This window comes from Vespa mandarinia, chromosome 8 (genome assembly GCF_050613455.1).
Source record: "Vespa mandarinia isolate Hongniang chromosome 8, ASM5061345v1, whole genome shotgun sequence".
Classification (NCBI taxonomy): Eukaryota; Metazoa; Arthropoda; class Insecta; order Hymenoptera; family Vespidae; genus Vespa; species Vespa mandarinia.
In genome coordinates, this window is record NC_140817.1 from 813811 (window position 1) to 827745 (window position 13935).

The following is a 13935-nucleotide window of genomic DNA, read 5'->3' on the forward strand; positions in this document are numbered from 1 at the left end:
CAAATGTAATCAATCGTATGTTTTAACGATAATATATGCAATATCAATATCCTGTAAATTATCTTATGCTAATGAATGAACGAAATTGTATATATGTTGTGTGTGTGTGTGTATATGTATTTACGTATGTATGTATATAAAATAATAAAGATACGACGATAAATTGTCATTTACTCTTGGAGAATAATCTATTGGCAAAGTATTTTTATCTCTCGAATCCTTTACTCTTCGCATCTCCTTTAGAGTTTCGTCGTAATTATTAATTTTTACGAGATACGCTGGAAGCTACTCATCGTGGTAGAAGCGATAGAGATCTCTCGTCGCGAGACCACCAGCACACGCGTCTTCGGAGAGAAGAAGCAGCCTCTCTCCCTCGGCAACCGTCTTCGAACATCTTCCTGTTTTCCATTAGGCATCGGTGAACGTGAACCTCGGCACCAAGGTGGTAAGCTTTCTGTCGACGCGTCAAAGTATTTTCATTGCTTTGCAAAGCCGTTTCTTTCGCATCGCTCGGAAATCGCTTCGGTGCTAACTCATTGTAGCGTCCAACTACCATCGGCATCGCCGAAAAACAAAAGGTGTATTTTCTACGAACGAAATTACGATACTATAAGCGAGGAAATATTCTAGGCGTGGTTAAAACGATTTAACCGTACAATATTTCGCTTTTCTCGAGTCAAGTCGAACGTTCAGTTTTTGTCCGAAAAGTTATACGCGTGTTTTAAAATGGAATCTCTCTTTCTCTCGGTCGGGACAGAAAGACGTATAGATAGGAAGCAACGCGTTCCGTGCGTTCCGTACGAAGGAAGAACGTTGCGCGAGAAGAGGGCTAAAAGAAAATGTTTGTGGCTGGAGGGCGAAGGTCCAACGGTTACACGTTCGTTCGGCGTGTAATACGTAGGCAACCTCTTCGATAGCTTTAGCACAGGAGCGTATAAACGCGAGAGGAGACTCGGGGAAGCTTACAACCGGCATAAACCGAAGAATCTTAGGACCGGGCCCGATCTGCCGGGACGTTATATTGCGCAACGCTTACGAAAGCGGCTCGTACCGTATCGTATCGTACGCTTCTCGCGGATAAACAATGCTTGCCGGGGGATTCTTCAGACTTCTCGAACAGGATATGGAACTTGAGAAGTCGACCGGTCGCCACGGACGGCCGGTACTTTAAACGCGCGGCCCTCGAGTACCACCGACTCGTAACACACTCGCGAGAATAGAGAGAAAGAAGAAGAGAGAGAAAGAGATCCCGGATAAGATGGCGCCGTGGGTGGCCACCGCGGCTCGTCCTGTAAGCAGTAAATGACGAAACGAAGGTGTTCACCAAGAAAAGAAGGCCTTTTTCTCGATGACAACCGTGAGTACTCGAATACTCGCCTTAATAGAGCTAATTCGTAAGGATTTAATAGCGAGTAATATATATTATATTTTCCATAATGGATCGTCCTTGAGTCAAAAGGATGAACGATTCGTTTCAAAGTACGAAAGATGATCGATGTACCGGGGACCGTTCTATGAATCTTCCTAAAAAGGAACAAAGCTTTTCCAAATCGAAGAGATTACCTGCGAGGCGAGATACACCTACGGTTTATACGTTGAACGAAGAGTCTTGTTTCTTCCCTCTTATCCTCGATCGGACTCTTAAGAAAAATCTACACCGGTATATCCTCTCTCTCTCTCTCTCTCTCTCTCTCTCTCGCCCGCTGAATATTCTCGAGCTCGCCCGCTGGATATTCTCGAGCTCGCCCGCTGGATATTCGAGATTGGTATGGCTAAATAGGACCTGCCAGCTCGCAGCATATAATTAGAGGATATTTAGTAGGCATTTGGGTGCACCTGTAAGGAGGCTTCTTCTTGAGGTAAACGAGAGAAAAGTAAAAGGAGGGAAAGGGAGAGGGCAGAGAGAGAGAGAGATAGGGAGTGAAAAAAGATGGCCGAGGGGAAGGAGAAGGAAAGAGATGGGGGTTGAAGCAGTACAGTAGGCAGGGAATAAAATGGCCGGGCGTAGGCGAGTGTCCGGTTCCCTTTGTGTCCGCTACCTGTCTTAAGACATCCTCTCTCTCTCTCTCTCTCTCTCACTCTCACCCTCTTTCCCTACCTCTACTCTCTACCTCCTCTCCCTTTTCTTTTCGCCTCACGCGCGTATTTACGAAGAGGAAAAGGATGAGAGGAAGAAAGAGAGAAGCCAGATCCTTTGATAGTACGGCATTCCTGCTCATTCGTCAGACATTTGATAGCTTCACGTGGGAGCCGCGGAATTCTTCGTGGTGGCTACCTTGTTCTTTCTTCCCCAACCTCTCGAAATAGCCGCGTTCAGGTGTCAGGTATGTACCTGCGCAGCGTCGATGCCCCCTCGATATATCGGTCCTTCGTTTTTGCTACTTCCGATAAGAGGAAAAGATCTCCCTTAGGTACCCTTGCTTCGATCTATACGAGCTAGAAACAACGATAAATCTCTTGTCCTTCCTTAACGCCAGGTTTATCGATCTTGAGAAACAATCGAATGCTAATTTAATCGTTTCCGCTGTTAGTTGACGCGACGTTGTAAAGAAGAGTGTCTCGCTGACGTCGTGACGTGTCGCTCACGTAGGATTTTGTTTCTTTCTTTTTTCTTTTCTTTTTTTTTTTCTTTTTTTTTTTTTTTTTTGCTTTTTGAAGAAATCAACGTGCGACGAAGAAAGTCATTAAATGGGACTTAACGTCGTGGTGAAAGGCCGGTTATAAAGTTACGACACGGTCGCGGAAGAGCCCAGGAACGACGGCAAGATCGACCTTGTAGTAAAAGGGGATGGGAATTTGCATAGCGGTTATCGCTCGGCGTGCGTCGGCATATGCCAACGACCAGCGGCAACGCGCTTTTGCACGCTCGCCCGCGCGCATAAATAGAAAGAGGCTTAAAGTGTACGCAGGATGCACGTAATACATACGTATACATATTTGTAGATCGCGTTGATAGTGACATCGTGAGGACGGGCGATGATAGTGTGCGCTGGTCGTTGCCGCTACTTCCTAACGCGGTGGTGGTTGTTCTCGAGCGGAACGAGCATGAGTTCGAGTAGAGAGAGGGTCGCTAGGAGAGCACGCCATGTGCTGGGAGGCGGCATATGGGCACGCGCCTAAGATCTGATAAACGAGACTTCAATTGACTGCAATCATGGGGGGAGATAGATATTAACCCGCGGGGATTCGCGCTTTACCGCAAGAACCACGGTCAAAGTATTATTTTCCTATAGCCGGAGGGGGTTACAGTAGTTACTACGTTTCGAAATCTTTTTCTTCGCAAAATTGCGAAAGGATGTCGCTCGTTAATGCTGAAAATGAAATTTTCCCATTCCTGAAATGAATTTTTCCCTTATGAGAAAGGTGAAGGAAATAGAACTCCTCGGGTAATCCTCGTTCGCTGTATCAACCACCACGTTTTTGCTCTTGCCATCTCTTGTCTTACTTTCAATGACGAAGCAATTGCCGACGGGTAACGCTTCTTCGTTAAGCGCGTTAGGGCAATTCGTTCGAGTTAGTTAATAGAACGTTAGATGATTCCATCGTCGTCTTAAGCGGAGCCTCGAGCGGCATACGCCGCGGCGAATGGAGGAGGTTGATTCGATTTATCGACGGCGCAATTTCATGCTCAATATGGTAGCGACATATATTCGAATCGTTTGTTTTTTGTTTATATGGGGAATTAATCGTACCGTCGATTATCGTATTAGCCTCGTTTCTATACGCCATACGCAAGTTAAGCGCGTGTGCACGTTTCTCGTGTCAGTTGGCGACGAACGAAGCACGCAACGCTTGCTCTAACAACGATGACGACAACTCGACGATTCGTGTGCAATGTTGGAAACGACGTATGACGATAAAAAGGAGAAAATTCTAATGCACCCTCGCGTAATTACCGTTTGTAAAAGAGAGCCTTCTCTCATTAACCGGCTGCGAGTCGAGCTGTCGTTGAACGCGAATCGCAATAACGAAGGATCATTAAATTCTCGACTCAATTGGTCACCCTCGTTCGCATCGAAACCGCGATTAATTCCAATAAGGAAGAGCGGCTTGTTCCCAATTCGGGATTTGAGAACACAAATGTGCTTCCCACGGGACGACGTTCTCTCTTCGGTCGTATAGATCAAAACGCGATCTATTTTTCCACGAACCTTTCTTCTCTTGGATTCGAATAGATGGAAAGAATCGGTGCCTAAAGCGAAACGAGTTAAAGACGATTTCTTAAAGACGAGACTCGTGCCCGAGGCCGCTTCTGCGAAAGTTTCCCTTAAGATCTCCCTTAGATATCTCTCATATTTTCCCAAGGAACGAGCCAAAACATTTTCAAACAAGATAAGCTAGTACGAGAACGCTGGATTCGAAAGTATAGGTATGCCGAACTGGTTGACAGAATGAGAGAAGAAAAAGTTCTTTCTCGTTCGCCCTCAGGAAGTAAGAAAAAAATCTCACAGTTCGAGATGCACCAGACGATTTGCCCTCGATCGGTATTGGTCCACGACAGGTCCGTACAAAACACCTTGCATTGTATCCTTGTCAAACCCCCGGGGACCGTGGGGATTCTCGATTCGAGTCGTAACGAGATTATTGTAGGCGTTGATCCATAGAAAATGGTCATGAGCTCACAATGAGGATTCCAGAATGAATTCATCCTATTCTCCCTACTCCCTCCCGCTTCTTCCATCGGGTTGTTGGTAAACTCCATCTCGTAAATATATGTTTTTCTTTCCTTTTCATCTTTTTTCTTTTTTCTTTTTTTCTTTTTTTTTTTTTTTGTTCTCTTTTTCGACCAATCCACCGAGCATAATTCTCGTCGTCAATACACCGGAAGGCCAAGTACAACGGAGGAAAGTTTCTTGAAAGTTTCGTGAAAGAGTCGTCGAACGCTCAAGCTACTTGGAATAGATTGAAAGAAAATGTTTTTATATATTACTCCTATATACTTTTTATTCCAAATATTCTTACGGAGAGTAAGCAAGATCTATTGCTCGATCTACCTGCTCGATCTCTCTCCGTAGGAGGTCGAACCACCGTAATTTCATATTTAACCACCCTCTGTGTCGTTAAGAGACATCTCTTACGATAGACATGGACTACCAGCGGAAGTCAAAATTATCCTTCATCTTTTTTTTACGTTTCCCTTCCATCTCTCTAACGTCGTCCACCTGACGCATCTTATACACACCGAACGACGACGAAAGAACGAGCTCGTACACCTTCTTCTTCTTCATCTTCTTCTTCTTCTTCTTCTTCTTCTTCTTCTTCTTCTTCTTCTCTTCTCTTCTTTTCTCGACGAGCAAGAAACAAAAAGGAAAAAAAAGAAAAAAGAAAAGATGTAGATAGTCGAGCGTGGTCTACTCTTCGTCGATGGTGGTGTCACTTACTATCTCTCTCTCTTTTTCTTGCACTCGCACTCAAGATAGTTGAGTCACTAATGAGAACGAACCGAAGAGAATGAGTTGGACGAGAGAAAGAGAGAGAGAGAGAGAGAGAGAGAGAAGCTACCATTCGTCCGGCTTTATCTCGATCTCGCGATCGTTTCGGTACGCCTGGGCGTCATCTGCCGGTGATTGCGATTAATTAGTCGCCCGGGGCTCCTCTCGTTCTCTACCTCGGTGGACGTCATTACTTAACGATTCGCCGAATCGATCGTACTTAACTTTCTTCGCACGGATGCTCCCAAGTTGCTACTTGTACGGCCATTCTCTTAATGCTCTTGAGTAGTACACGAAGCTTTCTACTTTGTTCGTTTCTCATTTTCTTTTTCCTTTATTTACTTACTATAATCGAGGATCGCCAACGTTCAAATTGAGATTTACTTCGATCTTCGTGTAAGATCAATAAGTCACGATATTTTAATCTAAATATTAAATCTCCTCGATCGATATTCGTGTGCGTCTGTCCCCTTGATTATAGTTACATTTTGACCTAACGAGGTGGAGTCGTGCTCGTGACAAGGTTCGAATCGAACGAAATGACGTTAAGAAACGTTAAAGACCCTCCTTTGCCGGACTCTCTAGACTACTCGTTCGTAAGCTGGTCCGTTCGAAACCTTTCTTCCCCCTGCGTGTCCAATTAATTCAATGAGTGAATCAGCCCCTCCTACCTCCCTTCTCGAAGCATAGACCGGTTAGTATGTAACGTTTTAATGATGTACACCGTCTCAACCAGATGACTCTCGATGGTTATCTACCCTCTTGCCACCAACAGGCGCACCCCTGCAACCGACCCCCTGGAATCGAGCACGTGCCACCGTAGCCGAGGAAAAAGGAACATGTGACGGAATATACACGATAGCTGCTAGCCGCCTTCGATGGATCTGCTTCTTCTACTTTCTGCTACGTATGTATCTACCTACCTGCCTCGGTACCTCACCGTCGTCCGGCCCATGTCGTTCGTCAAAAGAACGCGTTTTATAATGGACGACGTTCGAATAGCTTCGCCTTCTGCAACTGTTACCTTTGACCGTTCGTGATCGTCGCATATGCTCCTATTATTTTTTTCTAATTACTCCCTATTTCCACCTGATACTCGATTTCGATGAGATCGTCGAAGCCACGCGATTGAAATAACGTTAACGAAATGCGTACGAGAGACGAGATGCTTAAAAGAAAAAAAAAAATAGAAAATAAAGAAAGAAAAAATTTCCACCGTTATTTTTCGAAAAAATTCGAAAAAGAGATATTATAATTTAACGTTTCGTTTAATGCGCCCCACTAGACTTATAAAATGTTACAACGGTATTTCTCGAGCTAGTCCGAAGCAGCCTGTAACGCGTTAAATAGAGAAAAAGGAACTTGGCAGATACGTCGATGGGAATTAATTCGCTCGGCAAAGCTCGCGGAATGACTTAGGTCCATCCGCGTTCATCGTTCGTTGTTTTCGTATCGTCGAAGGAGACTTCTCCAGGAAGATATTCTCTCCTAGCCGACTTAACTAGCATTGACGCGAAGAGACAGGAAGGAGAGAAAGAGTGGAACGGCTAAGAGAGAACGGCAAAGGCCGGGACGATATTGCCTGAGAGGGTAATTGAGAATGACGTACGTCCTCGTACCGTACCAACGGCGGCGATCTTTGAGGTTTCGCTCGCGACGCCGAGGGTGGACGAGTTAGAAACGTCGTGGGGCGAGATTATACGCACGCCCGTTATACGAGCCTCGAAAAAGACCAAGAAGGAAAGAGGGAGGAACGAGAAAAAGATGGGTGGTTGATTCACGCGGAATACGCATTATCTCGGAATTATTGAATTTACTCGCAAACGGAACAGTTTGTTACGTTCGTAACGGGCGATAAAAATCGTGAAAATTAAATCGATACCGCGTAAGGTGTCAAGATCGTCCTTGATTCTCTTCTTCCGTGTCTTCTTCGTTAAGAAAGTTACTCGGCTCGGTTTGCCAAGTTTAGGCCCGAGCGCGAGCTATCCGAGGTTAACGTATTCGTAACTTCGTTCTTCGGCCCGGAGCAAAACTATTTCTCCGTAGATGGGCGAGCATAGAAAATAATTCAGTTAGTTGCTCGAGCGTTTCTTCGAGCGTCGAGGGATGTTGCGGAGGAGGATGTGAAAGAGGAAGAAGAAGAAGGAGGAGGAGGAGGAGGAGGAAATGAAGAAGAAGAGGTGAAGGCGTAAAAAGTGGTCGACCGTAGAGCGGGAGCGTGTCCGAAGTAAAGCACCGTAATGCGGAGGAGAGAATAAGAAGAGGACGGAGAAGTTGCCGCCGGTCTCTCGAAGATCCGCATCGTATAAAGGTAGAAGAAGAGAACCGAGCATAGCGTGCGGAGTAAATGTTCCAATCGTCGTCGTGCCCTGTCCACAAATTATTCCTCGTGTTCTGCACGATGCCCAGCACGAGCTGCCCGTAAGCCACACACAAGCGCGCGCGCGCGCGCGAACGCTTCGAGGGCGCTAGCCAACGAAATAGAAGTACGAAAGAGAGTCTTCCGCTCGTTCCAAGAACCACCGACCGAGCTATCTCGTCTCGAGTCTCCTAGCACCGAGTCCAAGTCTCTTCTTCTTGTCTCGTATGCCACGATCGACCTAGCCAAGTTGGCTACACCATCGAGTAGTACCTACATGAGACCCTGTACTTGCCTGTACCCTTGAGGGCTCGAAGAATTGGAAGAGGAATCGAACAGCAGGGACGAGAAGAGCCAAGGTGCTCTCGTTTGTTCCTCGTTTCGAGTCGTGTCGTCTCCTTCGCTATCCTCGTACCTCTCCTTTGCTTCACCTCGCCACACACTTTACTATGTCTATATGTCTGTGAGAAAGATACAGAGACCATGCGAGCGGACCACTGGATCCCTCTATCTCTCATCTCCCGTCCACCTGTATTCCCCATACTGTCAGCACGTGGAATTCCGTGGAAATTAACGATTGACCCCCGCTAGAGAAAGAGAGAGGCAGAGAGAAAGAGAGAGAGAGAGAAACTTTTCTTATCAGACTCGTTCGATCGTACCGTGTATACTCGCGAACTCGGAGTCTTCTCTCTCTCTCTCTCTCTCTCTATCTATCTATCTAACTCTCCTTCTCTCTTCCTCTGCATGCGCGGATCGCGATCGCAGATATAAGCGCAGTGCTTGAGCTTGTTCACGGGATTAGACTCCGTTTGAACGAGTATATTCTAAGCTGACGTGCTTCGAACGAACGGTTTGTTAAACTCCATTCTTTTTCCTCTCTTTCAGCTTGGAGAGAGCAACCATGCGTGCTGTCAGAAAAAAGATATGCGATTGAATCGATCATTCAATTAACTTTGATACGCACTATACATGCGTTCACGATGTTGGAGGAGAACGAGAAAATCCATTTTAATGCGCGCAAATCGTTTCTCTTTTCTTCCACGTAATATACATATTTTTTTTTGTTTCTTCTTGTTTTTTTTCTTTTTTGTTTTTTTTTTTTTTGTTTTTTTACTTTTACGGTTCCGCTGGGAAATAGTATTCACGGTAATTCATTGCTTCGGGTGTTGAAGCAGCTGAGTCTGAAGGAAGAGCACGAGGTTTTACCTACGATATATACCTAGGGAATAGCGAGCAAAGCGAGGAAAGAAGCTCGATGAGAATCTATGCGAGGAACAGCACCCGACGGCTACTAGATTCTCTCCATTCTTCAGCGATCTATCCTATCACGATTCTGACGTTTCCATTAAATTTTCAGTATTAACGCGGTCCGACTAGCGGGGCTTCCGCGTTGCAGCTCCTACCATAAACCATAGGAATGTATCGAGTTAATCGATTTATCGTTTCGCCGGAGTAAGTTTATTTGCTTAACCAACGATTCCAATTTTTTTTTCTTTCTGTTTTTTTTTTTCTTTTTTTCGAAGAAATCGCATTGTTGATAGAATACCCTACAGTATAAGGCGTCTAAAATGTAAGAAAATACGTATGAAATTTGTACGTTTTTAAGGGAAAATTGAAACGAGATGTTGTTAAGAGACAAACATCTTCAAGACGAAATACGACGAATGCACGACGGCATTCTCTCGTGATACCTGACGCATCTCCTTCTGAAATGTAACAGGTCTTGCGAACGTCATGTTTTCGTAGTTTTATCAACGAGGCATATCTTGAGAAAGAGATACCTCGAAGGGTAAAGATCCAAACCCCCCGGGGTGGAAAATACTCGCACGTATGAGCTGGACGACGAGGCGGAATCTCAAATGAAATTATTTCGGCGAGTCTGTCGGTTGGGTCGAATGTCAATGACACGCTTTCCTTACTACGTTTTCTTCGTCACCTCATATACGTATACTTTCAATCGATAATTATTTCTTGAATGATTTAAAAAAAAAACAAAAAAAAAAGTATAAAGTTTTGCGACTCATGAAAATACACCTGTTTAGCGTAACGTAAATTCGTACTTAGCATGTCCCAAAACCTTTTTGACCGCGCCCATATCGTGCGACAGTCCGTCGTCGAGTCCCCTTCGAGACTTTGTCCAGATATCATCGCGAATGTTAAACAGAACGAGAAGAAGAAAAAAAAAAGAAAGTAAGAATAAGAAGGACAACTCTTCCTGGCGTCGTCGTTACATCTTCCGCGTCTCGACTTTGGTTCGTTTGAATCTTCGTATCCCCGTTGTCCTTGAGAGGATAACGAGTCAAATTCGATTTATGACGCATGAAATTCTCAATCGCATCGATCGTAAATTAAATAGATTACGTTGGTAGAGACAAAAGGATTCTACGATCGAAGCGCGTTTCGTCATCGTTCGAAGAATGACTTCGTCGTTTTCCAATCCTTTCCCTGTGTCCTTGTTCGATGATCGAGGAAGGATCGCACACCTAGAATCGCTGATTTAAATTTACAAAGAGCATCGTATCGTCGCACGTTTCCGACCTTGCATCGCACGCCGCGAGTCGTAAACTCGGCTCGAACCGGGACGTTTCTATGTTACTTTACGACGTGCTTCAACTAGGCGATCGCATTTTATCGTTCCATATTCTGAGTTTCATATCACGATGCGAGCCAGAGCGAGAGCGAGAGCTCGACTTTAAGTTTAGTGCGATACTTCGAGGTGGCCCGAGCATCGTCAAAAATTCTCTATCGTTATATCGAAGTTATGTAAGGCGTGAATTGTATTTCTCTCGCGCCTTCTCTGCTTTTCCAAAACGACTTCTTCGTTGGCGAACGATCATCGAAGATCAACTGAAAGTTCTCGAATGCGAGTACATCGCGAGAGATTCGATCGTATTAAAAATGAAGAAACGTACCAACGTTTATTTAAAATCTTGTCTCGTTTCTTCTTCTCGTTTTGTATCAAGGGAACAAAGTACCTTAAACGAAGAGATTTAGGGAAGTTGCTCGGGTTCGCTACCACCTGCGCGCTTATTTTTTTTCTTCTTTTTTTTTTTCTCTCTTTTTTTTCCTTTCATTTCAACGTGGGTGGACGTTGGAAAAGAAACACAGCGCCTCTCTTTGTTACGAAGCGAAACGTAGGCGTCTCTATAGGTCACGACGGGTTCAACACGACTCGCAATCGCGTCGCGGACCGTGTCCAAATAACGCCGACGTACGACACCGTCAGGTTATAATATATTCCTTGGATGAAATCATTTCTACCGCTGATCCGAATGGAGCCAAGTCAATGGCCAAATTAGGCTCGAGATCAAAATATTCACGATTTAATCTGGAATAATAAAAATGTCAATGTTCGAACGTTTAAGAGTTTGCACGAATAGAGATTCTACATATGTAGGTATACATAAAAGAAAAATATAATGACGATCCAATTAAATGGGATATTTAATAAAAACTAATAAATCCCACTTTAAGAGGTACTTTCTTAAATTCACGCTCTCGATGTTACGAGTGTAAATTTTCAAGTAAATCGGACGGGCGTGGTAGCGATTGACCGTGACCATCAAAGTCGTGAACCTTCGGAAGGGTTCTTCGCGTAGCTCTCCGCACCTTTCCGGTGTCGTTACGCGCGCGGAAAGCCGGCGAAGGAAGTTTTTAAGGAGACGAAGCGAGGAGAAACTCGGTAGGTGCTGAGCACATAGCCGAGTATGTGGGCAAGTCAGGAAACGAGAGCACTCGAGGATATCAGAGAGGATACCGCGTAGCCCCCTTTTATTAATAGGGACAATCGAGCGTCTGTCACGGCACAATGGCCAAGACTACGCCCAGTATTAACTCCATATACCACGTGCTCGTGGTATATACATGAATCAAGGCGATAAGCGAGTCGAACGACCCTCGTCGGTAGGGGATATTATATTTATCAATTTTACACATTTTTTCTTTTTTTTTCTTTTCTTATACAAACGTACAATTTCGAGAAAAGCGTAGGTAAATATAATCTAATGGAATAGATCAGCGCTCTCTCTCTCTCTCTCTCTCTCTCTCTCTCTCCCTTTCGTGCAATATACTTTCGTGACGTCTCTATTCCAACGTTCGCTCTTATTCTCCATACGATACGATCAAAGTCGTTGTCCCCTTTTCATTCTAATCTTCGTGGCGCAAATCGATCTGACGAGTACTCGGGCGAAGACACACGTGCCTCGTACTACCACTGTTCCGCGAAAAAGATAGATAGAGTAAGGAAGAGAAAGAGAAAACTACGGAGACCGTAAACGAGCTAACTAACTTCTCGATCCTCCGTGCTCTCGTGGTTCTCGTGGCACGGGCCCGTGACATCGGCACTCCTACGAAGGAAATCCGTCCTCCTCCTCTTCCTTCTCCTCTTCTTCTTCTTCGTCTTCTTTGCCTATACCAGGTTCTTACATATTCAGCAAGCTTCTTCCAAGGAACCCGATAACTGGCCGCGAGGTCACGCGTCGAAGCACCCGACCGATCGGCCTCGCCGATCCGCTCGACGACTTCTCGTGAGTTCGACCGATCGTTCGCGAAATCGTTCTTGCACGTGTTCTCTCCTCGTATACACGAAGGAACTTTACTTACTCAGCGGTACCAATTCCCTTGACTTCTCTTAACCGTTTCTACGACGTATGTATAGAGGACACATAGAACCCAACCGAGTATGTATAAAGATTCAGAGGGAATAGAATTAGATAGAGTGTTAACTCTTGCGTCTTGACTCTACGAGCATTACCGCTAGACTGACTCGTACGTGACCTTCTTCGAGGTGTCAAGCTAAACGATGTGTCTCGACACGATCGTACGGTGAACTTTGTTTGTTTTCTAACGTAATGATACTACACGGTACACGGGAAAGAGATTATTGTTTACGAAAGAATCTACTATTTATTAGCCGTGTAAGAGCCTGGTAAATACTTACGTATCACATCATCGTGAGGCAAAAAAGGAAAACAGAAAAGTTTCGCGAGTGAATTTCGTGCAAGACGAGTATGTAAAGCACGAAGGAGAGAAAGGACAGCGAGCGAGAGAGAGAGAGAGAGAGAGAGTGAATGAGAGAGTTCCTCTTAATGCTCTCTTTATCTGCCATTGAAAAAAAATCTTTTTACGATGCTGTCAGAACGACATCGTATTTCCGTCGTTCCTTCGTCGTCGGTTCGACGCTTTTTGGCAGAAGCCGTAGGCCGCACGTCGATACTTAACGTTTTTATCGAAGTGACACGCCTATAAAGATCTCCATCGGAGTTCGAAGGAAGGAGATATAAGGGTAAGAAGAGAGACAAGGAAGAGAAGGAAGAGGAGGACGGAGAGAGAGAGAGAGAGAGAGAGAGAGAGAGAGAGTCGATCGAGTTTCGTGCAACGAGAGCGCATGGCTCATGTCGCGGTATCTTTGTCGGCGGGACCGATCCTCCATCATCGCTTTGCCGATACGATGAGTGTGAGTGAGAGAGAAAGAGAGTGAGAAAGAGAAAGAAGGACGGACGACGAGCGAGTCCTTAAGATACACTCACGGCGAAGACGAACCTGCTTGGGCCTTGCCAAGCCGATGGTGCTCATATATTAATTAGTACGACGAGTTCGAGTTATTATTGGCTCGAAATTAATAGACCCTTCCGCGGATAAATAACTCAAGACCCCCTGCCTCTCTCCTGAAGTAGCCAGCCCTTCCACTTGGCGCGACACGCGGGAGGAGGAAAGGTGGAGATGAAGCGAGGAGCAAAAGAAAAAAAGGAGAGAAGATAGCGGGACGTGTTTATTGGCGCGGCCTCGACGAGTTACCCCTTTGTCGAACAGGTACGAGCAATTAGTTTCGTGCGTGGATTTATATTTTCTCTCTGATTAACCGTATGCTCTTTTGAATCGACTTTTCTTGGCGTTGCTAATAATCGCGTTACCAGGCGATCGTTGATTTCCTTTCTTCTTCTTCTTCTTCTTCTTCTTCTTCTTCCTCCTCCTAAAGGAGAAAAAAAAAAGAAAATAATTTGTGAAAAATATTAAAGCGTGCACCTGCCAGTAAGAGCTACGGTAGACATACCACGATAAAGGGTAGATACGAGCAAGGAAAGGTAAAAGCCACGAAGAAGTTCGAGGGGTCACGAGGTGGAGGCATAAGTTACGGACGGAGGC

General features: G+C 45.1%; 1 long non-coding RNA gene across 10 annotated transcripts in view; it reads right to left on the reverse strand.

The window, feature by feature from the left end:
- The window catches only part of LOC118451093 (uncharacterized), a 117405-nt gene that overhangs the window by 36219 nt on the left and 67251 nt on the right, over positions 1-13935 (reverse strand). For 6 of the 10 annotated variants that reach the window (XR_014982453.1, XR_014982452.1, XR_014982451.1 and 3 more), the window contains one exon: positions 11739-13759. The exons of 1 other annotated variant lie outside the window; for it this stretch is intronic. This is a non-coding gene — a long non-coding RNA (uncharacterized LOC118451093). Of the gene's footprint in view, positions 1-11738; positions 13763-13935 lie in introns of those variants that run through there. 3 more of the 10 variants (XR_014982454.1, XR_014982466.1, XR_014982461.1) reach the window with 1 other exon arrangement.